The following is a 24,196-nucleotide window of genomic DNA, read 5'->3' as shown; positions in this document are numbered from 1 at the left end:
CTTTTAATCCAAGAACATTTTAAAGACATTATAAAATTTTTCACCTCAACCATTTTCATGCCACCTTTTAAGTAATCTTGGGTGACAATTTGTCTCTTGACCTTGTCAATCTTTGAATTCCATACAAATTCAAAAAAACAGTTATTCAGAAAAGACAAGATATCTTTATCAGGATTTGGTAGTGTAATAAACAGATGGTTTAGCTTAGGTAAAAGCAGTGTTTTGGTGACTGTGACTCGACCAATGGGGGTGAGTATTCTTCTATTCCACTGGTGTATCAACGCTTTAATTTTTGGTATCTGAATATTATAATTTAAATCGACTATTTTTTTCATATCCACAGAAAATTCTATTCCTAGTAAGTTGAAAGTAGTGCATCCCCACTCTAGTTTCCATCTTGTATGGTGATAAACTTGACTAGAGTATTCAGTGCGTTCATTAAAATGGCAGATCTTGTCAATAGTAGATGCTGCTGAGGAAAAATAAGTCGTGTAACGTCTACACGAAGAACATTATTAAAATATGAGGAAGTAAGTAGCGTATAATTGATGTGAAATTTTAATTGACAGGTCTGAAATCTTCCATACTAGTCTGAATTTCGCTGCTGTCATAGGCGAGAAACGACTTCGTGACCTGGACCGGTAAATGTCCTAGTAAAAATAAACAAGTGAAATCGAGAGAACGATGACGTATATCTTTGTTATTTTAAGAACCAGTGACTTGAAATTTGGCATGTAAGGAGTTAAAACATTAATCTATGCAAGGAAAACGACAAATTACGCATAGCTTACCTAGTTTAAGATTTTTTAGACATTTGAAGCGAGTGGTTAGTTTTTAGCTCACCTGAACCGAAGGTTCAAGTGAGCTATTCTGATCACGTTTTGTCAAGCGTTCGTCTGTCTGTCCGTAAACTTTTCACATTTTCGACTTCTTCTCCAGAACCACTGGGCCAATTTCAACCTAACTTGGCCAAAAGCATCATTGGGTGAAGGGCTTTCAAGTTTGCTCAAATGAAGGGCCATGTCCATTTCAAAGGGGAGATAATCACAAAAATGCAAAAATAGGGTGGGGTCATTTAAAAATCTTCTTCTCAAGAACCACTGGGCCAGAAGAGCTGAAATTTACCTGAAAGCTTCCTGACATATTGCAGATTCAGGTTTGTTCAAATCATGGCCCCCGGTGGTAGGATGGGGCCACAAGGGGGGGATCAACGTTTTACATACAAATATATAGGGAAAAACTTTAAAAATCTTCTTCTCAAGAACCACTAAGCCAGAAAAGCTGATTTTTACATGAAAACTTTCTGACATAGTGCAGATTCAAGTTTGTTCAAATCATGGCTCCCAGGGATAAGATGGGGCCCCAAGGGGTGGATCAAAGTTTTACACACAAATATATAGGGGAAAACTTTAAAAATCTTCTTCTCAAGAACCACTAAGCCAGAAAAGCTGAGATTTACAGGAAAGCTTCCTGACATAATGAAGATTCAAGTTGGTTCAAATCATGGCCCCCGGGGGTTGGATGGGGCCACAATAGTGGATCAAAGTTTTACATACAAATATATAGGAAAAATCTTTTAAAATCTTCTTCTCAAGAACCACTGAGTCAGAAAAGCTGAGATTTATATGAAAGCTTTCTTATATAATACAAATTCTAAATTGTTAAAATCATGGCCCCCGGGGGTCGGATGGGGCCACAATAGTGGATCAAAGTTTTACATACAAATATATAGGGAAAATCTTTAAAAATCTTTTTCTCAAGAACCACTGAGCCAGAAAAGCTGAGATTTATATGAAATCTTCCTGATATAGTGTAGATTATAAATTGTTAAAACCATGGCCCCCGGGGGTCGGATGGGGCCACAATAGGGGGTCAAAGTTTTATATACAAATATATAGGAAAAATCTTTAAAAATCTTCTTCTCAAGAACCACTGAGCCAGAAAAGCTGAGATTTAACTGAAAGCTTCCTGATATAGTGTAGATTATAAATTGTTAAAACCATGGCCCCCGGGGGTCAGATGGGGCCACAATAGGGGGTCAAAGTTTTATATACAAATATATAGGGAAAAACTTTAAAAATCTTCTTCTCAAGAACCACTAAGCCAGAAAAGCTGATTTTTACATGAAAACTTTCTGACATAGTGCAAATTCAAGTTTGTTCAAATCATGGCCCCCGGGGACAAGATGGGGCCCCAAGGGGTGGATCAAAGTTTTACACACAAATATATAGGGAAAAACTTTAAAAATCTTCTTCTCAAGAACCACTAAGCCAGAAAAGCTGAGATTTACACGAAAGCTTTCTGACATAATGCAGATTCAAGTTGGTTCAAATCATGGGCCCCGGGGGTCGGATGGGGCCACAATAGGGGATCAAAGTTTTACATACAAATATATAGGAAAAATCTTTAAAAATCTTCTTCTCAAGAACCACTGAGTCAGAAAAGCTGAGTTTTACATGAAAACTTCCTGACATAGTGTAGATTCAAGTTTATTCAAATCATGGCTCCCGGGGATAGGATGGAGCCCCAAGGTGGGATCAAAGTTTTGCACACAAATATATAGGGAAAAACTTTAAAAATCTTCTTCTCAAGAACCACTAAGCCAGAAAAGCTGAGATTTACATGAAAGCTTCCTGACATAATGAAGATTCAAGTTGGTTCAAATCATGGCCCCCGGGGGTTGGATGGGGCCACAATAGGGGATCAAAGTTTTACATACAAATATATAGGAAAAATCTTTTAAAATCTTCTTCTCAAGAACCACTGAGTCAGAAAAGCTGAGATTTATATGAAAGCTTCCTTATATAATGCAAATTCTAAATTGTTAAAATCATGGCCCCCGCGGGTCGGATGGGGCCACAATGGTGGATCAAAGTTTTACATACAAACATATAGGGAAAATCTTCTTCTCAAGAACCACTGAGCCAGAAAAGCTGAGATTTATATGAAAGCTTCCTTATATAATGCAGATTCTAAATTGTTAAAATCATTGCCCCTTGGGGTAGGATGGGGCCACAATAGGGGATCAAAGTTTTACATACAAATATATAGGAAAAATCTTTAAAAATCTTCTTCTCAAGAACCACTGAGCCAGAAAAGCTGAGATTTATATGAAAGCTTCCTGATATAGTGCAGATTATAAATTGCTAAGATCATGGCCCCCCGGGGGTCGGATGGGGCCACAATAGGGGGTCAAAGTTTTACATACAAATATATAGGAAAAATCTTTAAAAATCTTCTTCTCAAGAACCATTGGGCCAAAGAAGTTCACATTTACATGAAAGCTTTCTGATATAGTGTAGATTCAAGTTTGCAAAAACCATGGCCTCCAGGGGTAAGTTTGGGGCCATAATAGGGACTACGGTTTTACATGCAAATAGATATGGAAAATCTTCTGATATGGACCAAGGTGACTCAGGTGATCGATGTGGCCTATGGGCCTCTTGTTTATCTGTGTCGGAGTTAGACCCCTATCTATATTTATGGTATCACAGAGTTCGGGCCCAAAACGGGCTTAGCCCCTGTGATTTTATTGAAATAAAACCGGATCCGCGCCATCATCGGAATCGGGCTACGTACATCAATCGATTTTGCCCCCAAAATTTCAAATAGATTATATGCTCAATTTATGAACTTGAATATATATGTAACCATGTTAGGGATAGCTACAAAAACCTTGCACTAGTTAACAGTTTTAGTTATTTGATCAAACAATTACGAAGATCTAAATCCTCCAATCCACTCCAGATACAATCGAGATTCATCCATCATCTGCACCGCGCCTTTACTTCCACGCATTTTCTTTATACGTTATCACACTATATATATTTTAATTATCTGAAGGCCGTTGAATTTAAAAAATATCTAGCTTCACATGTTTCATCTCCGTGCATTCAGTTTTCTTGGCACTGATGAGCATGTTGAAATCGCTGTCACAGTACATAAAAAGACTTGGAGGGCCGAGGGGTACCTAACTCGATAGGCTACTTAGATACAAAGATATATTGGCCTATCCCGTATTGTTTAATGATTTCTAAAGTTATAGTACAATATACGGGTACCAGACAAAAATTAGGCGTCCACATAACAATACAAAGGATAGACTATAGGCTACAAGTCTCTGAGCTATAGATCTACAACATTTGTTCGGTTGTTTACGTGTCAACCGATTTGGACATTGCATATTTCATCCGTCAGAAATCAATATATAGAAATGCATACAAATATGAATACGAAAAATATATCTAGCAATATGGATCTTGTTTTGCTTTTAAATGAAATTCATTGACAAACAGAATTACATTTGATCTAATTAGCAAAAATACAAGGCAGTTAATAAAAAGGAATAATAATAATGAATAATTCGAAAATGAAAAAAAAAAATGTAAAAAGAATGTTAACGAAAATAGTGTATATTTCATTGTTTCAATCATATTTATAATTGAAAATTCAGTCTCAACAGCAAATATTCAAAACCACAAATCTTATACATTTGTAACAAAATAAGAAAGACATGCAAAAAAGAAGAAGATATCATTACAAGTAATACTGATTAAAATAGAGGTGAACATATGAATGACACTCGTTCCTGAAGTAAAAGTTGATGCATTTATTTTTTAAATATATTATCCTACATAATTATGTAAAATATTACTAAGCATTATAGAAGGAAGAACTGAACACATTATTAAACCACTGTCCTGCTTAATTTAGTTTGTAACATGGAGGAAGTGTCTGGTAGCGGAAAAAGGTTTCCTTCATGCATTTTATGTAAGATAAGAACTAAACCTAATGAGTAATGACAGGAAGAAATGTAAAAGTGTTAAATTAAGCAAATTTTAGGGTGGATGCCAAACTACAGATGTGTTAATTCACCATGGAGTTAACCCCTTGATTGATAAAATTCTTGTTTCTATTTATGTGAAAATAACATCTGCTTAATTTTGTTTGCACACTAACCAAATATATGCGAGGAGGGAGTTTGGTTATATTATATGTAGCAGTAGCAGAATAAGATTTTTTAATTAATGAATTCGTTTCATAGATGTTATGGAGTTAATGATAATAATTAAGGCATTTTGAAATACACACAGGTCTAGATATTACTGTAATAAATGATCTGGATAGGAAACTAATGAAATTAGATAAATGGAACATATTTTACCTGATGATTAGTTCACGTGAACATTTTCTCAGCCTAATGTAAAATAAATTATCTCTATATGGCTAAACTAAATGTTCATGTGTTATTCTGTCCATGTACGGCTACTTTTGTAACAGTTTCTCTAACACCCCCCCCCCCCCCCCCCCCCATACACACACACATCATAAACGTAACTCCCTATATAGCAAAACACAAAATAAAAGTTTGAAACATAGGATTAAAATGTTTACTCGCTGTCTAAAGTTGTACATGTAGCAACGTGCGTCTGAAATAACGCCGCTGTCCAAAGCCTGGTTATTACTGTTTTCGGCGTGTTTACATGTACATACTGGATAATAATAACACCCCCAAACAAATAATAAAAATAAGAATCCGCAAACTTATAAAAGATTGTTAAAAGAAGTGATCAATATGCAACATAAACTACATGTAATATTGAAACGCACATACACAGGTCAATAGATCTTATTCGTAAGTCAACGGTTGAATCCACAGTGTTTTCGTGTACATTTTAAGATGCTCCCCCCCCCCCCCCCCCCCCCCCCAAATATCGGTATGTGCAATAAATGGTTATACATAGGCGTAGCTTGGGTTCGAATATTACCGAGGCAGGGGGTCTGCGGGGCGCAGCCCCCCAGAAGCTATCGACATTTTAACAACGTAAAAGGTGGGGTTTTTTTTTTTTACCGAGGCAGCTGCCTCGGTTGCCTCAATGGAAGCTACGCCACTGTTATACGGTTAAAATATTGGGATTGGGTTTATCTTCATGTCATACTTAAATAACAAAGCTAAGTAAAGAGGTACGGAATTAATATCACTTTAAAATTGTTGAATGGTTGCATATAAATAAAAATTTAAAAAATATATAAAGAGAGGGAAGGAGACAAACAGAGAGAGGAGAAAGATATGTACGAGTATATTATATAGGTGTGTGTTTTAATATATAATTTTAAACATAGACAGATTTAAATATTTACAATATTATAATTAAATTGCACTGAATAGTGTTATTGTTTCACTGGAGAACTTTCACGTAAAAGTACATGAAACGTTGTAAAATTGTGACGTTACGTTGCAAAATTGCGACGGCAATAACAATCTGGCCAAAACAATGGGTACTTTGAACGTCAAAAACTAAAAAAAATTGAAAAGATATCGGGAAAAGGATAGCATATTTGAAAAATAGATATTCTTGGCTTCTGTCTCCGAGAATAATATCATGTTCTGACTAAGGGCCATGTTTTGACTATTCGTGGTTCTGGTTCTTTTAATTCTACAACAACTATGGAGTGATCTGATCTGTAACAAGGTTTAAGTAAGTATGTTTCCACAGAATTGGACAAACTTTCAGAAATTCAGTTCAGTTCAATTCAGTTTATTTCTTTGTGCCATCTGGCACATCAGATATACAATTTTATACATAATGAAATATAAGGTGAACAACATACACATAATCAGAGCTATAGATCGGCATACACATACATATAAGTATAAAAGATAATATTTGTAATATAGATGATTAAAATGTAGTCTAGACGACCCTGTTTAAGGGTGTCTTTTTTATGCCATGTATAAACCCGTCTATCAGGATTCAAAATGAAAGTCTAGCGGGAAAAAAAATAGCTCTACGTCACTTGTATGACGACGTAATAGTCAAGAGAAGGATTTCCCCCACGTGATACGATGTTTGTCTATGTATTGACAAACGATTTTTATTAAAAATATGCGACGCTTGGAAGAATTTTACTTTAATTTGAACATGTTGTTATTACTTGTTATTTTACTCGGGACACCTTAACCCTGAAGTGTAGTTTTTTTTTAACGCCAATCCCAGAAGTCCCTTGTCAAAAATGGCCGTAAGATCTCGTAAAGTCACACCTTGGACTATGATTGTGAACTTACGTGGATCATTATCCTAATATTGTGGTCTCCTAGCTCGAAAATTCAGTGCACCATTACGTGTAATGTTTGATGAAGTGCAATGTTGATGAAAGGCAGGCTAAAATTATGTGTGGTGTCATTTCTACGTTTTGGCGTACGTCATAATAAGACTGACAGTGCATGGCGGATCTACACTCAAGGGTAAAAAGTATTTCTGCACTGCTAATTTTCACTATACATGTATATTCATTACATCTTTCAAATTTTAAAAACTTGTTATTATGAAATTTTCAAAATATATATAGAATAGCCGTGTTTCAAGTTCCTCCGGAACACAGTGTTTATTCTGTGTTTAGTCACGCCGCTTCAAAAATGTTCCACGGGAATACTTCCGGTTTATCGTTGTTTGTTTATCAACAGTCGACACTTCGTGTATTAAGCCTAGTTGAATGCAGATAGCCTTAATTTTGTTAATCATCATGAAATTGAAATACACATGTATTAGTTTGGTGTGTATGTCGTGCATATTTGTTCATGAACGTTTGATAAGCTACTCTGAACACATACACATACTGAAGTTATCTAATTTAACAAATACTGAACACATACTGAAATTCAAACACTGAACATATCCCCTGTCGACCAGTCACATCCGCCGTGTGCCCTATATATTACTCAGGTAAACGGAGTTATCCGTAGTCAATATTAGTGTGCCAAGAACGGCCAAAAAATCGCTATGAAACAAGTCCGATAGCATTTGACCCAATGATAGGTTGTATTTGCAAACTACAATGTAGATTGTTATAACAACCATTGAATGACCTACATTTTTCACAATGCAATATGTGATTTATTTCCCCATGATTACAGAGGGCGCGCAGCACATTGCGGTCCTCAGATGACATTGTCGTAAAATATACAATTTTTTATTGCAATCAATTGCCAGTTAAGGAATTTTTCTAAGAATTAAGTGTAATGACTTAAAAATAGTATAACTAAACAATGATATTTTAGTTACTGATTACATTCACTAGTATATGTGTCCCTTGTGTGGTTTTCTCGCAAACAGTGTATGGTTATGCTGTAACAAAGTATGTAAAATGTATTGTATCTTGTTTTACGTACCTCTAGAGAATATTTCACTCATATGGTGACGTCACCAAGACAGGTAAAGAGCTTTAAATTTAGGCCTATGCTCGACGCTTACGGGCATTGAGCCGCGAGGGTTCTTTAGCGTGCCACACCTACTATGACTCGAGACATCGCTTTTTAAGGTTATCCCCGAGGACCCGTGACATTCACACTTGATGCCCAACGTTTGGTGATGGAACTGTCACTACCTCTTTTAATAACTTAGGTCTGTCGCGGTCGTGTAATAATTCTGTTGAAATTTTGTGTACATCAACTAACAGCTCTTCTTGCACTTCAATTACTCAAATGAGCACAAAAACAATTATAAGGCACGTAGCAACACCATGTCCACACCCACTTATTATTACATGCAAAGTTGAATATTTTTACGTGCAGAGATCGATCTATATATATAGGCTGTCACCCCCACCCCCTCTTTTTTTTTTAAACCAGCAGTGTGAATGGTAGTGGAAATGTAAAATTTAACCAAGGAACTGAAAGATCAACCCTTGCAATCTTTCCTCTCGAGCTTTGGATTTTTCCTCTCTTTTTTTTTTTAAACTTGTCAAGAATTTTCGGGCAATATTATAAAGTAAACCTAAAAATATTTATTGGGATATTAGGTCACATAGACATTACTGTTTTAGAAAGAGTACGAGTATGGAAATCTTCTAAGGATTAAGTGTTGCTAATTGTACACCAGGTACCAATACACAAAGCATGTTAGCTATCTCGATTCGGTATCTTTACAGTAATATTTTTTGTTAAAATATTTTTTGCGCATGATTCAATCTTTTGAAAATTAGATTTTGTATACATCAACTTACACCTCTTCTTGCACTTTAATTACTCAAATGAGCACAAAACAATCATCAGACTCGTAGCAACAATGGGTATACAACCTCGTATTATTACATACAACGTTGGTTATTTTGACGTGCAGAGATATATCTATATAGATAGGACCCCCCCCCCTCCCTGTTTCAAAAAAAAAAGCATTGTCGTGAATAGTAGTGGTAGTGTAAAATTTAACCGTGGAATGCATGGAACTGAATGGTCAACCCTTGCCGCCTTTCTTCTCGAGCTTTGGATTTTTGCTTTTTATACAATTTACTTGTCAAAATTTTCAGGCAATATCATGATGTTAACTTCTCTCCCACCCTTTTATAAACGATGCTACGTGTCTGATTATATCACATGCTTTCATTGTGCTTTTAATTCTAGGTGTCTGTTGATTTTAAAACAAATTACTTCTGGAATCCTCGATATCAATTGCATAATTTGGACAGAAATAAACGCCAAATACACGTAGAACATCCGCTCCCCCGTCAATTTGACGAAGTGCATATTTTAAAACGTTTTCACCAGAAAATCTATGAAATTAAACCTTGTTTTTGTCATAGATATATTCGAAACTGTTAAATCTCAGCATAATAAAGAATTTGGTAACGTCAACTTTACTATATACTATTTGTTAGTACTCTTTACGTGAAACTTAGGGCCGCAATCGTAAGCACGCCCCCCAACTTCCTGTGTAAGGGGAGTAACTGCAAAAAATGTAGACCATTGGCGAAATGCTGACTTTGAGCGATACTATTGAAGCCCCTGCACCATCAACTTGTTTACCAGTAGCCTGCCTCGATTTAAAAACTAATCATACGCAGAACAAGCTCTTGCGTATCGAATGAGTTGAGAGATAAACACCATATGGAGGTGATGATGGAATATTGCTACATAAATATGGGAACTTGACGATGGAGAAGCTGAAATCATCTCGTTTATCATAAAGTTGAGTTGTCAGTTTGCCATTGATATCTATTTTCAATAAAATATCTTATTATGAAGCAGAAGTGGACGACTCTGTGGTGTCTTTTATTTCACGTTCACAGGGATATATCGAATCGACATATGAATGAAAATTAGCTTTGTTAATAGATAAAACGTCGTCGATATAATTTTCTAAATGTCACATTGAAGGCCACTGCAAGAGATTTCGTTTTCTTCTAACGTAATACTGAGCACATAGAAATACTGAACGCATACGAATGCTGAACACATACGAATACTGAACACATACACACATTGAATACATTAAAATATTGAATACTTACATAATTATATTGAACATGTACGTATATGCCTATACTTAGCGGATGCTTAAATTGAACACATACATATATTGACCACATGTCTATATTGAGCGCGTGCCTACATTTAATACATGCCTATATTTGCTTGTTAACACAAATAATTTCGAGTATTTGTTATATAATAAATCCAAAGATACTTCGATACACTGCCATTTAACGAAAAAAGATACACAAAGGAAGTTATTTATGATAATCAAAAAGTTGTAATTTGAAGAAATATATCTCTCCAATTAAAGAACTATTCGTGAACTTATGTATTTAGCAACTAATGTTCGTAGCAAGCTCCATCGCGACGTTGACATTTCCTACACGTGGTTAACATATATAATGTGTGGCATCCAAATGCCGCCTCCTGTCAATTTTAACCACGAAAAAAACGGCAAGCATTACGGCAATCTTTTTAAATTTTTTGTGTGTGCAAATTTTGATCTTGTTATAAAAGTTTATACAAATACTTGCTGACTACGGGGGAAAAAACATTCTATGCGAATGTGTTTCTTTTAAGAAAAATAAAACCTTACAAATAATTTTCGGTCCAGTAACGCATCACTCATGTCAAAAAGTTAAGAAAATCTAATGGCTTTCACACTTTGACGTCTATCATACCTTCTTTTTTTATTTACATTTTACTTACATTGCTACCAGAATTTCCAGCCGTTCGAACAGTCGTACTATCAAGATTCATACGCACATCGTTCACATTCATGAGGGAATGGTTATCATTTCAATTGATAAAGATATCGAAGGTGTTCATGTAAATTTATATAAAGGTATTCATACGTAAAACTCTGGACAAAGCTATAAATCGCGGACATGCATATACTATCTTACACGTACATGTACTATCTTACATGTGCATATACTAATTTTACACGTGCATATAAAATCTTACACGTATATATACTATCTTACGCGTGCATATACTACATGTATCTTACACTTGCACAATCTTACTCGTGTACATACAATCTTACTCGTGTATATACAATCTTTCCCGTGTATATACTACATTTTGTACCTTACTCGTGTACATACAATCTTACTCGTGTACATACAATCTTACTCGTGTACATACAATCTTACTCGTGTATATACAATCTTACTCGTGTACATACAATCTTACTCGTGTATATACAATCTTACTCGTGTACATACAATCTTACTCGTGTACATACAATCTTACTCGTGTACATACAATCTTACTCGTGTACATACAATCTTACTCGTGTACATACAATCTTACTCGTGTACATACAATCTTACTCGTGTACATACAATCTTACTCGTGTATATACAATCTTACTCGCAATCTTACTCGTGTACATACAATCTTACTCGTGTATATACCATCTTTCTCGTGTATATACTACATTTTGTATCTTACTCATTCATATACTATCTTATTCGTGTATATACTACATTTTGTATCTTACTCGTGTATATACAATCTTACTCGTGTATATACAATTTTCCTCGTGTATATACAGTCTTACACGTGCATATACTATCTTACTCGAATATTTTACTCACTAAACACAATGGTATGATAATCTGTTCTAATCCTCTTCTTTTTTAATTCATTTTATCTTATGTTTTGAAAATCTGTTTAAATTGATGCAACATGACTACCGTGAAGTGACCTGTCTTCCAGTAGGACTGTTCTTAGCTAGGGGTGCGACTGGACTGTATTTGCCGTAGTGCTGCATCCCTCTTAAGACTTTCTGCATACATTGTTTTATTTTCACTACATAATATATTTTCTCTTAAGACCCTCTACATTATATACATCACCCTTAAATATTTATTATTATAACTATACGGTTAACAATTACGACTACATTGTTTATACATTATGCCTTAAGCAATTTCTATGTTACTCTATGGTTTAAATTGTATACAGTACGCTTCTTAAACTGATGCTATATTTGCATCAACGTTGCACATGATATTTCTGAGTTCGAAATATACTTTTAACAAATATTTGATAGATATTATTATACATAGAGTAATATTATGCATGAATTATATGTGTGCCTTACATAAAAATAATACTAACAAAATACATTCACTCCAATGGGCCACTGGCGCTATAGGTGAGAATTATGCGGAAATATCCTAGAATATTTTTTTTTTCAAACTAACATTGTATTCTCTCAAATAAATGATGAAAAAAAAAATTATCATTATATTCTTTGGTGAGATGTTACTTTCGCTGGAAATATTGCAGTTGCTGACTGTTAATAACAGCGGATTAGGATCCCATGACATCTGGAATGTTGCTGTGAATCTCGGGGATATTTGTGGGGTTGTTTCTTACTTGTGACCCTCCCCCCCCCCCCCCCCCCCCCCTATTTAAGGATGGAATGGAGAGAGGGATATAATTGTCCCCTTTTCCGTTCCTATAGCGACGCTTTTCAAAATTATACTTGATATATGATTTAAAATTTGCCTACAAAACCAAAGGTACATCATACTACAGCTAGATCAAAAAGATAACATAGAAAGTCATTCTTAAAACAATTTATCTATAACAGTAATAATGAGAGGTGACGTCTTACCTTTTCTTGCTTTCTGCTGCCAGATAACTGATTTTTCAGGATGAGTTTCGCGATTTAATTCATGTCCCCATCCCCCTATTTCAGGCCCGTTTGACAGTAATGACACGATGGGTCTGCATTACACGCATGACTAAGTTTTGCTGAACGATGATTCTATTTTAATTCCGGAATACACAGATTTACTAGAACCTGGGCCTGACATCAATGTCAATATGTTCAATGGTCTATAAAAGTTTTATTTGGAGTTATTAATCAATGGGTTTGTCTTTAATTGCTGTCTCCATACACAATAAATGATCAGTGGAGAGTCGTTTAAATCTTAATACAGGTCTGTCTTATCAATGAATCCCCATCTGGTCTTGACACAGGGGCTTAAATAATCATCTGAGACGATTTCTTCCAGAGAATGTCCTCCTATTACGATAAACACGCGTTAATCATCTAAATGATCTTCAGTCATTTTACTTTACCGAAAACACACCAACTTCCGCCATGACGTCATAATGTTAGTACTTTATTCTTCATAAAGAATTATAAACATTTTTCCGAGTTTCGCTTTAAGGTGGGTCCTTAGTCCTGGATTTTTGGGGTTTAGGTAGCATTTTTTTGTTTGGAATCAATAGATTAACATTCAGAGTAATGAGAAAAGGCAAATTAGTTAAGGATTTCCATATTAATTTTCATTACAGACACTACTGAAGTTATGTACCCCTATGTAGATTTTTATGAAATTCATTGGAAACAGTTATCTGTTGTTATTTTAAAATAAAAACAACAACAAAAATTTTAAATTGCATTTATTTATCAGGAAACAAGTCAAGAACTAAAACACATGTCATTTTCACTATGTCCATCAAGTTTTAGTATAATAAGTGCAAAATTATTGAATTAGCCTTACTCTCCAAAATGTTAAAAAACAAACATATATGGACACAATTTCTTTATAGCATGGTTTACATATCATTTTTTCTGGTTATATTAGTAGATGTACATCTGTTATAATTATTTATGAAAAAAAATCCATACCTTTCCTTAATAATTTCAAATCTATAGCTTCCAGAGTATGTATACCCCCATAAAAACCTAAGTCTGGCACCATACAACTGAGCTATTCAAAACCACTCATGGATTAAAATTTTATGTAATTTCATGAAAAGACATAAATAATAATTCCTTATCACCTTGGTAAAGTGTTTGTGAAAAATATAGGAAATCTATTGCATAATGGACTTGATAAATAATTTAATGAAAACAGAGTTATTGTCCTTGGATTCAATATTTTGAAACGCATAATTGACTATTCAAATATAACTAAGACTTTTGAAATATTTTATGGCTAACAAGATTTTCTATAATAACTATTGAAAAAGACTCCAACAAAATTTATGTTCCAGTCATTAAATTATTGACTTTGCACAATCTTATGACGTCACAGGAGTGTGGAACTACTTAAAGCCTTAAATTTACAACATGCGTGCCAATTCGTCGATTGTAAAATCACACCACGTTACTCTAGATTTCCATCGACCTTGGAAGACGGTATATACAGAGTTAAAGTTATTTACACTACACTTACCCTCCGTTGTAATTGGTAAAAAAAAATGTATGATGTAATTTTTTTTTTCTCAATTCCCATTTGTTATAATGCCGTTCTATTCCAGGGAGATAATTTAACAAGATTTCTCAATCTTTAGAAAAAATGACAAAACGAACAATAGAAAAATTGACACAAAACAACTACAATGCATTTATATGATATCACTATATTGAGAGAAAGTATCTAATTTTTTGCTTAAAACCAGAAATACTCGTTGTTCTTTGTTTTGTTTGTTTGTGTTTTGGGAATTTTCTGTTTGGTGAGGCTAATCACTAAAAAGAGTTTTGAAGTCACATAAATTGATTGATTGATTTGATGTTTTCCACCACACTCAATATTTGTTCAGTTATCTGGTGGCGCCCAGTTTTTATTGGTGGAAGAGAGAACCCAGATAATGTAACTGGGAAGAGACCACCGAACTTCCGAAAGTAAACTGGGAAACTGTCTCACTTACCGGCGCGAGCGGGATTCGAACCCACGCCAAGCAGAGGTGAGCGGCCGTGTGATTTTGAGCGCGATGCTCTAACCATTCGGTCACGGAAGTCACATAAAGCTAGAAATTACATGAAAATAATAAGACCTATCCATCAAATGAACACAGGCACCTGATTGGCTCTTCAATCTTCCGACCACCTCGGCCATTTTCCTAGCAATAAACGAAAATATTCGAAAGAGCTATTTAAAATTTGTCAAAAGGCGCATGGTTTTAAAAACGAAAATGACTAATAGGTATATATCAACTCAGATTATTTCATGGTAAAAAGCTAGTTTTGATACATAACTTAACGATAATTAATTATTTGAAGATGATAATCAATCGAAATTAAAAATGCTGAAATGCTTATCTAGAGTATATTTTAGAAAGATGACACAAGTGCAAGCCAATGAGATAACGCAACACGCAAAGTGATGTCACAACCTCCTTTAACAGTGGCAGATTTAAAAGGGGCGCAGCCGGCGCCCCCCCCCCCCTTAAAATTTTCAAATTTAATGTAAATTGTGGTCTCTTGTTTAGAAAAATGTAAACGATAAAAGAAGCAATAATTTCTTCCACTCTCGGAGAAATAAATGTCAAAATCTTTTGATATATTTTATTTTTATTGGGAGAACTTTTTTTCAAAAACCCTTAAATTTTGCGTCATTTCATTAATTTCACCTCATTAAAAATGAGAAAAAATAGTATTAAAAATTACTGCATAGGAGACATATTTCAAGCCCTATAAAATCTGTAAATTCCAGGCCCCCAGCCTCATAAAGTTGCGATCCGCCCCTGTTTAAGGCTGTCAATGGACATAGAAGCTCGGGTACGATGAAATAAATGGTAAAACGGATGACATGGGATTTAGATGAAAGACATAAGTGGAACTACATTAGCCTGATGAGATATTCGCAGAAATTCCTTCGATAAAGTTGGTTTATACCCCGTGAATCGGTCTCGAAGCAAGTACCCCCCCCCCCCCCCCCCCCTGTTTGTTTACATGATTTGTTGCACACCTTTACATCTCAAAAGCTTACAGAAGGTACAAACTGACTAATCAGAACGACTTAAGAGGGTGATCGGTGGGGAAATAACATATTTTGCATCAAACTTTATATGACACAATATGTGGCCAAAATATTATAGTACTTTTAGGATTTTATCCATGTTTATTTCTAACACAGTTGTACGACTTGTGCAAGAATATTTTTTATGAAAATTTGAGCAACCTGTTTGAATTGTTTTATTGCTTACTCCTCCTAGGCACCTGATCCCACCTCTGGTGTGTCCAGGGGTCCGTGTTTATGGAGGGTAATCGTGTTCAAAAATCCAAGCATGTAAACTTGTTAATTGAAACATGCAACCGTGTTAATTTCTTTTTCAACTATGTATGTTTGCAACTCAGGGGGTGTAAGTTATATTTCTCAGAAATGTATACCTCAGTGTTGTACTCTTCATTTGTGTCATCGTTTGATTTCTGATTTTACATTTCTCTTTATAAAAATGCATCATTGTTTCTTAAATTATACGCGGTCATCCCTACAGTATTTCCGTTGGTAGACTTTGTATTTACATAGCTGTACCTTACAACATCGCATCTTACACGTTACAAGTCAACAAATGTCAAGTTTACATGTTTGTCGAAATTCGATATGACCATATATGGAAAGACAACGGAAATCCACGATTTCTACCGAGAACCGAAAGAAAATCAATGTGCTACACGGGCAGAACACAAGCGGTATTCTCGCTAAATTGTACGTACTTGGGTGAAACGTCACCAATGAACAATTTATTTCCGGAATATATTTAAAAATTCGAAAAATTAATCATAATAAAGTCATATCTATTAGATCTAAAATACATATCTAATTAACGAATTTTACGAGGTACAACCGGACTGAAATTACATGTTAGCTTGGTAGGCTATTTTTTTCTTCAATCATATCTAGGGCTAAAATAAATCAAAATACGTATATATTTTTTCATTATAATATGTAGCAATATGTAAGGAAATAGTAGTCAGAAATTTAACTCAACTTAAGTTTTGTTGCACAAAGAATGACAACGAGTATCGGCCACATGACGTGGCTTTTCTGAAAAGGGGGTGGGATTGGGGGCAGAGGAGAAGTCGTCTAAAATTCTTGACAATCTAGCAAAAAAGGGGGACCCCCCCCCCCCCCAAGAACTCCATAAAATATGTTGTCTATTCCAAACTAACAGCCTAAGGGAGGGGGAGGGGCTTAGTCCTTCAATTCATTACAATGCACATGTAGTTGGGGGGGGGGGGGGGGGGGGGGGGTCATCCAATATACCTTACTTTCTATGTGAAAATAACTTTGCACGTAAAAATAATGGAAAATCAATTTTAACGTGCCTGAGTATAAGATGGACGAAATCAGGGATACCAAATGTGATTATCCACTCAAACAACTTCTTTGAGACTTTATCTCCCACAAAATTTATAAAGAGGAACACTTTAACAGAGACGGGATGCCCTTCATTGATTGTGGAAAAAACTCCTTCTACCACATCATTCTTTCAGCCTTTTGACTGGCCCTGTGACGTGCAGTACCACATGACCTCTGCACTTTTGATATTACATACACATACGCACAGGCACCCTCGGGTGATACCCCTACTAAGATGGGATAATTTCCGATGTCTTCCTGCTATAAACAGCCCATAATTGTATATTAACAAATAAGGTTTTAAATTTTCATAAATATTCTATTCTAAAAAAGAACGTTTATATCTGAATCTTTTAGGCATGTTTGATTAGATATCCATATCATGAACCGAATCACAGCGAAATTTGGACTCTAGAATGCTTTATTTGCAAGGAAAATATTTTTGTTTAATATCATTCAGGGACGAATCACTAAAAATCATATAAAATAATTGAGAGCTTGTTTCACTCTTTCGATGGTGAGATCACACTTCATAAGAGGTGTTTTAACAAGCCATTAAATAAAATTTTAGTGTAATGAGCTATCTTAACCGGTGCAAAATATGTGTACTAGCATGTTGGATAGTTTTATCCATACATAAACGTTACATGTCTGTGCACATGCACATCAAGAAAGTATATGTTTATTATTAGGCGTTGGTGTAAATCCATTCTTCGTAACCTTATAAATCATTTTCTGTGTGTAATGCGTAACGTCGAGAACTTGAGACTGTGACACATGTCGATTTGTCTTTTGATATAAAAACTTAGCAAATTCGAGATGCAAATCCGTTGTTAATTTTGGCGCATGCGCAATAGGTTAGTCCTACAAATGGGGAATTCTTTCGTTTCTTGGTAATAATCGTGGATTTCCGTTGTCTTTCCATATATGGTCATATCGAATTTCGACAAACATGTAAACTTGACATTTGTTGACTTGTAACGTGTAAGATGCGATGTTGTAAGGTACAGCTATGTAAATACTAAGTCTACCAACGGAAATACTGTAGGGATGACCGCGTGTAATTTAAGAAACAATGATGCATTTTTATAAAGAGAAATGTAAAATCAGAAATCAAACGATGACACAAATGAAGAGTACAACACTGAGGTATACATTTCTGAGAAACATAACGTACACCCCCTGAGTTACAAACATACATAGTTGAAACTGAGAAATTAACACGGTTGCATGTATCGATTAACAAGGTTACATGCTTGGATTTTTGAACACGATTACCCTCCATACGTGTTTGCCCAACTATCTATTTTGTATTGCTTATAGGAGTTCTGAGATTGATCGCTGTTCGTTATCTTCACCTTTGATTACTATAGTCTTAAGAAAATAATATTTAATAGTGTTAATATGGGGAACAACGGTTTTTGATTAGTACAAATACCATTCGTATTCAAGGTCATATCCGTGAAGAAAATCTTATACAATAGGAATCAGAATACTGCGTTTGTAGGGATATCCATGTCAGCACGTTTCAATAATAAAAAGAAAAAGATTATTCAAGTTCACTATTTAAAGTTGTTGTTAAAGATTACAACTAAATTCTATTTATAGTGATAGGTACTTTCCGTTGTATTTGAAGGCTGTATTGACATTGCCTTGTTACATGTTCGACAGTATTCCTGATTCATAAGGTCGGGTATCCCTAATGAAATAATTCAAAGGGTGAATTTCATTTTACACACTCATTTTGTAAACATAATGCCTATTTTACTAAATATGTACCAAATCGTTGTTTAACTGTAACTTTCGTTTCACTTTTTATGTATGCATGTTATACAGTTCCGTCAATCCAAGGTTTAAAAAAAAGTTTTATCTTAACTCTCACTAAATAGAGAAAAATCTCCCAAGCCAGAATTTTTAAAGATAAACAATTTGTCAACCAAATTCATAACAATGGACAAATCTGCTCTAGATCATACTGTAGGAAGTATGAAAAATTTAAAACAGTGAATACAAGTATGTGTTTCATCTGACGCTACATAAACATCACAGTATTGTCACACAGTTAGAGGAATCTTTCCGCAGGAATTTTGTGATGGCGCCTGAGTACACTGATTGGGGAGTTTCACCTGCCAGGGCCATTCATCCCCCATGACAACCGGAATCATGGAGGGTGATTTGTCCCGTCAGTTGCTATTCACCATCAGTGCTCTCAACGTTCATCCCAAACGATGGCCGTCTGCACGAAAGAGGTCCCGTTGTTTTGATATCCAATCGCAATTGCTAAGTAGCGCAGTAAATTCATGGAATTTAAAAAAAAAACTAAGTCAGGTAATTGAAACTTTTCAATTTTAAAATATTGTATATATCCTCCACTTTCCATTCATATCAGATTTCTCTTGGGTGTTACATGTATTCCTCTTTAACAATTATTTAAATTACATCCTTTTTACATGCGCAAATTCTGGCATAATTCATATCTGATGTGCCTACTTTTAAAACTGGTTTTTATCTTGGAATGGAAGAGATAAATTTATCAACATAAGATTTTTGAAAGATAAGTAAGTTATAGAGATACATTATTTTTGTCGGACTTTAAACAGACAACTACACGTTTTCACTTCCTACACCGGTAGCAGACATATCTAAATCAAGAACAAAGTGTTGTTCCTATATCGCGGTAAAAAAAACAACAAAAAACTCGTGTTCCTGCTGTGATATCACTGCAAATAATTCTCACACTTGTTTTTGAGTAAATCTGTGAAGTTGTCGTCAGTGGCGGATTTAAGGGGGGGGGGGTACACCCCCCCCCCCCCACTAAATTTTTCAAATTTAAGGTCAATCGTGGTATCTTGTTAGAAAAATGTTCTAAGCAATAAAAGAAGCAACCCTTCACATTTGCGTCATTTTATTAATTTCACCTGATTAAAATTTATAGAAAATAGTACAAATGACTAAATAGGAGACATATTTCAAGCCCTATAAAATCTGTAAAATCCAGGAGCTCAAGGCGGCCCCAAGACCCCCTGCCTCATAAAGTCCCCCACCCCAACCGCAATTCCTGGATCCGCCCCTGGTCGTATTCTCTCTATCAATACCGGGGTGTAAAATTTAACAAAATATTACTCATTATCATAAATTTTACTAATATTACCCTTGTTGCTCCATTGTTTCTTTTATACATCAATTACCATGTCCAATCGTTTAAAACTTTTGTTAATACCCTGTGATTGATGGTGGTTAGTCAGCAATTCCACAACGGTAAGACGTTTAGTTTGTTTTACGTCTCAAGTGTCATTGTCGTGATGTCACAAGTTGTGGGTAAAGTCTCTGAAAGACTCGTGATTCTCACTTAAATGCCTAGCGTTTGGCCAAGGAGCAATCACTAGAAATGTTAATGCCTTAGATATGACGTAGCCACAACACAATAGGGGCTGGAACTCACGCCCTCCTGGTTACGAAAAGGAGACTCTGTCGATGAGCTACAGCTTCGGGTACAAGACGTATTAGAGAAGCATTCTTTGATTGTCAATGGTTGATCATAGACTAGCACCATCGTCAAGAAGTTTTTGAGGTCCTCCTTAATGGTTGTTGGTTATCAATATCAATATGCGGAATAGCTTTGAGTTCCGTGTAAAGAATGGCCTAACAATTGGTATGAAAGACGTCATTCGGGTTCTATCTTCATACTTGATCATTATCACGACCACATAATTTGCGAAATGCTGACATTAACGAGACTGTTAAAATCCCTGTAACATCAACTTAGTTGTCAATAGCCTACCTCGATTTAGAAATTGATCATAAGCAGAAAATGTTCTCGGGTATCGAATTAGTTGGGAGACGTTACCACATGCAGGTGATATTGGAAGATTGCTACATAAAAATAGGAAGTTGACAATAGAAAAGCTGAAATCACCCTGCTCGTCATAAGATTGAGTTGTTAGTTTACCGTCCACGCTTATGTTCAGCAAAACATCTAAATATAAAGCTGATGTGGGAGACTCTATAGTGTCATATTTACGAGTTCCACTGGATGTATCAAATTGACAAATGAATGAAATTTAATTAATGGAATAAAGTTCACTGGAATATATCACATCGATATATGTACGAAAATAGATAAAATTGTTTTAAAATATATGGAAGTTCAATATCTAAATATTGAGTTGAAAATAAAAAGATATTTCTTCCCGTGTACTTGAATAAAGCTCCTAATACCCCAAACGTTGTTACAATTTAAGAAATTTATCATGCCAATTTGACATTTGGTCTCGAAATAATTCTATTTGCAGCAGAATTTGAATGTGACGTCATACAACTGAAATACACAATAAATAATCAGAAGAGAAATGTTTTTGAAAGGTTATGGGATGCAATTTGTATTTCAGGGAATATCTCCATTCACATGACCAAACAAGAGGTCCATTGGCAACATCGCTCACCTGAATCTCCATGCTGTTGTTCAACTGTCGAGATTTAAAAAAAAAATATACTGCAATGCAATATTTTGACCCCATATTGTGGGCTCAACATAGCCCCCAAAGGGTCACCATATAACCATGATACAAGATCACAAGTTAAAGTCAACTCGTGTTATGCAATGTAAGGTCTTGCCAGAAGGAATCTATACACAAAATCTAAAATCCCTACCTTAAATAGTAAATGGTATATTGTCTAGGTTAACTTTTCTTACACCTTGCTCAAAATCCAACTGAAGGTTAACATTACAGGTTAAAAACTTTCGTACCAAAAGAAAAGTTTCGTCTCAACGATTGCATACATGAAAAATGAAAGATGCATCACTCACAATTCAAATGTTATGAGAAATGTTATCTACGTTTCAGTTGAAGTTTTGAAATATGGGTAAAATTACAAAGTCAAGGTCACAAGGTTAAACATCATGGCATCAAATTAAGGAATTTATATACAAAGTATGAAAGACCCACCTACATATATCATTAATATTTCAGGAGATATTGCTTAGGCTGGGTTTTCTTGAAAGTAGAAAAATCCAAGGTAAAAAACCTCGGCAATAAAAGAAAGGTCATGTCATAAGAAATGTTCGAACCCTATCGCTCACCTTTCAAATGTTATAAGCAAGATTAAAGTTTCAGACCGATAGATAGACAGGACTAAAACAATACCCCCTATCTCAATCTAATTAAAACTATATCTTCTCTAACTGTTACACCTTCTCCAGCGAAACGGTTAGAGAAAATTATATTTTAATTAGGTTGCCCCCTACTACGACGAATAGTCATGGGGCCATAAAAAATTTAATCCATCAACTTATGAATGTTTGCATTTTTATATGAGTTATTGTAGTCCTGCTAAACTTGAATGGAATTTCTTTTCATTAATTTCCTGCATATTTTCATATCAAACATTCACCCCCTGCTGTGGCCACACCCTACCCTTGGGGAGTACAATTAAAACAAACTTAAATCGGCGTTACCTGCGGATTCTTACATAGTGATAGGAGTAATAATGGTTCTGTTGTTCTTGAGAAGAATGTTTTAAAGAATTATTTTCTATATATCCCAATGTAAAATTTTGATACCCAATTTTGGCCCCATCCTACCCCCAGTGGTCATGATTTGAACAAACTTCAATCTGTACGATCTGATCACAATTAGCTGTTTTGAATCCACTACCGCGTGAAGTGGGAGCGGATTCAATAGAGCTAATTTTAATTAGATTGTATCTGGGGATGCTTGCATATCAATATAAGTATTCATATCCCTGTCGTTATTGAGAAGAGTTTCCCTATGTATTCCCAGGTAAAACTTTGATCCCCTACTGTGGCCCAATCCTACCCCCGGGGACCACATAATTCTGGGATGTGACTGAATTCCTCAGAAATCAGAGGAAAACTGGTCAAAAATGGAGGAAAACACCTCACCCTACCTGGAAAAATATCATTTTCTGCCACTTTAGATTAAATCCAGAGTGTTTCATTTCTTCGAAAATTGAGCAAATCAGAGGATTTCCTCTGAAAAGAGGAAAAATCACACCCCTGACATATCTAAACAAGCTTCCATCTGCACTACCTGGGATATTAGCATAGATGTAAATAATTATGCTCATGTTCTTGAGAAGATGTTCAAAGATTTTTCCTATAATCCACATGTAAAACTTACTGTGACCCCACCCTACTTCTGAGGGCCAAAATTTGAAGAACCCTGAATCTACACTTTCAATGTAATTTTCATTTTATCTGGTCCAGTGGTTCTTGAGAAGATTTTTAAATGACCCCATCCTGTTTTTGCCTTTTATTGCTTATCTCTTTTATCGAGAAAGCATTCCCCTCATTTGAACAAACCTGAACCCCTTTACCCAAAGATAGGTTGAGCCAAGTTTGATTGAAATTGGTCCAGTGAGTTTTGAGAAGATTCTAAATGATACCACAAATTACCTACTAATTCTTAATTATCTACACATTAAAAAGGGGGTGGCACTTCATTTAAACAAACTTGAATCAGGCTTTGTGGCATGTTGGACGGAAATTAGCCCTGCGTTTTTCGAGAAGTCGAAATGTTAAAACTTTATATTACGGACAGAAAAATGTTACGGACGGACTGTGGGCAAAAAGTGAATAGAAAAGTTCACTTGAGTTTTCAGCCTAAGTGAGCTAAAAAGGAAATCAAATTTGATCTGATGAAATTGATACTAGTATATAAGGTATGGTAGTTTTTATTTCAGCAAATCAAATTCGATCTTTGATGAAATTGATACTAGTATATATAAGGTATTGCAATTTTTATTTCAGCAAATCAAATTAGTTCTTTGATAAAATTGATACTAGTATATAAGGTAAGGTAGTTTT

The sequence above is a fragment of the Ostrea edulis genome, chromosome 1, assembly GCF_947568905.1.
Source record: "Ostrea edulis chromosome 1, xbOstEdul1.1, whole genome shotgun sequence".
Classification (NCBI taxonomy): domain Eukaryota; kingdom Metazoa; phylum Mollusca; class Bivalvia; order Ostreida; family Ostreidae; genus Ostrea; species Ostrea edulis.
Note: the sequence above shows the minus strand (reverse complement) of the source record.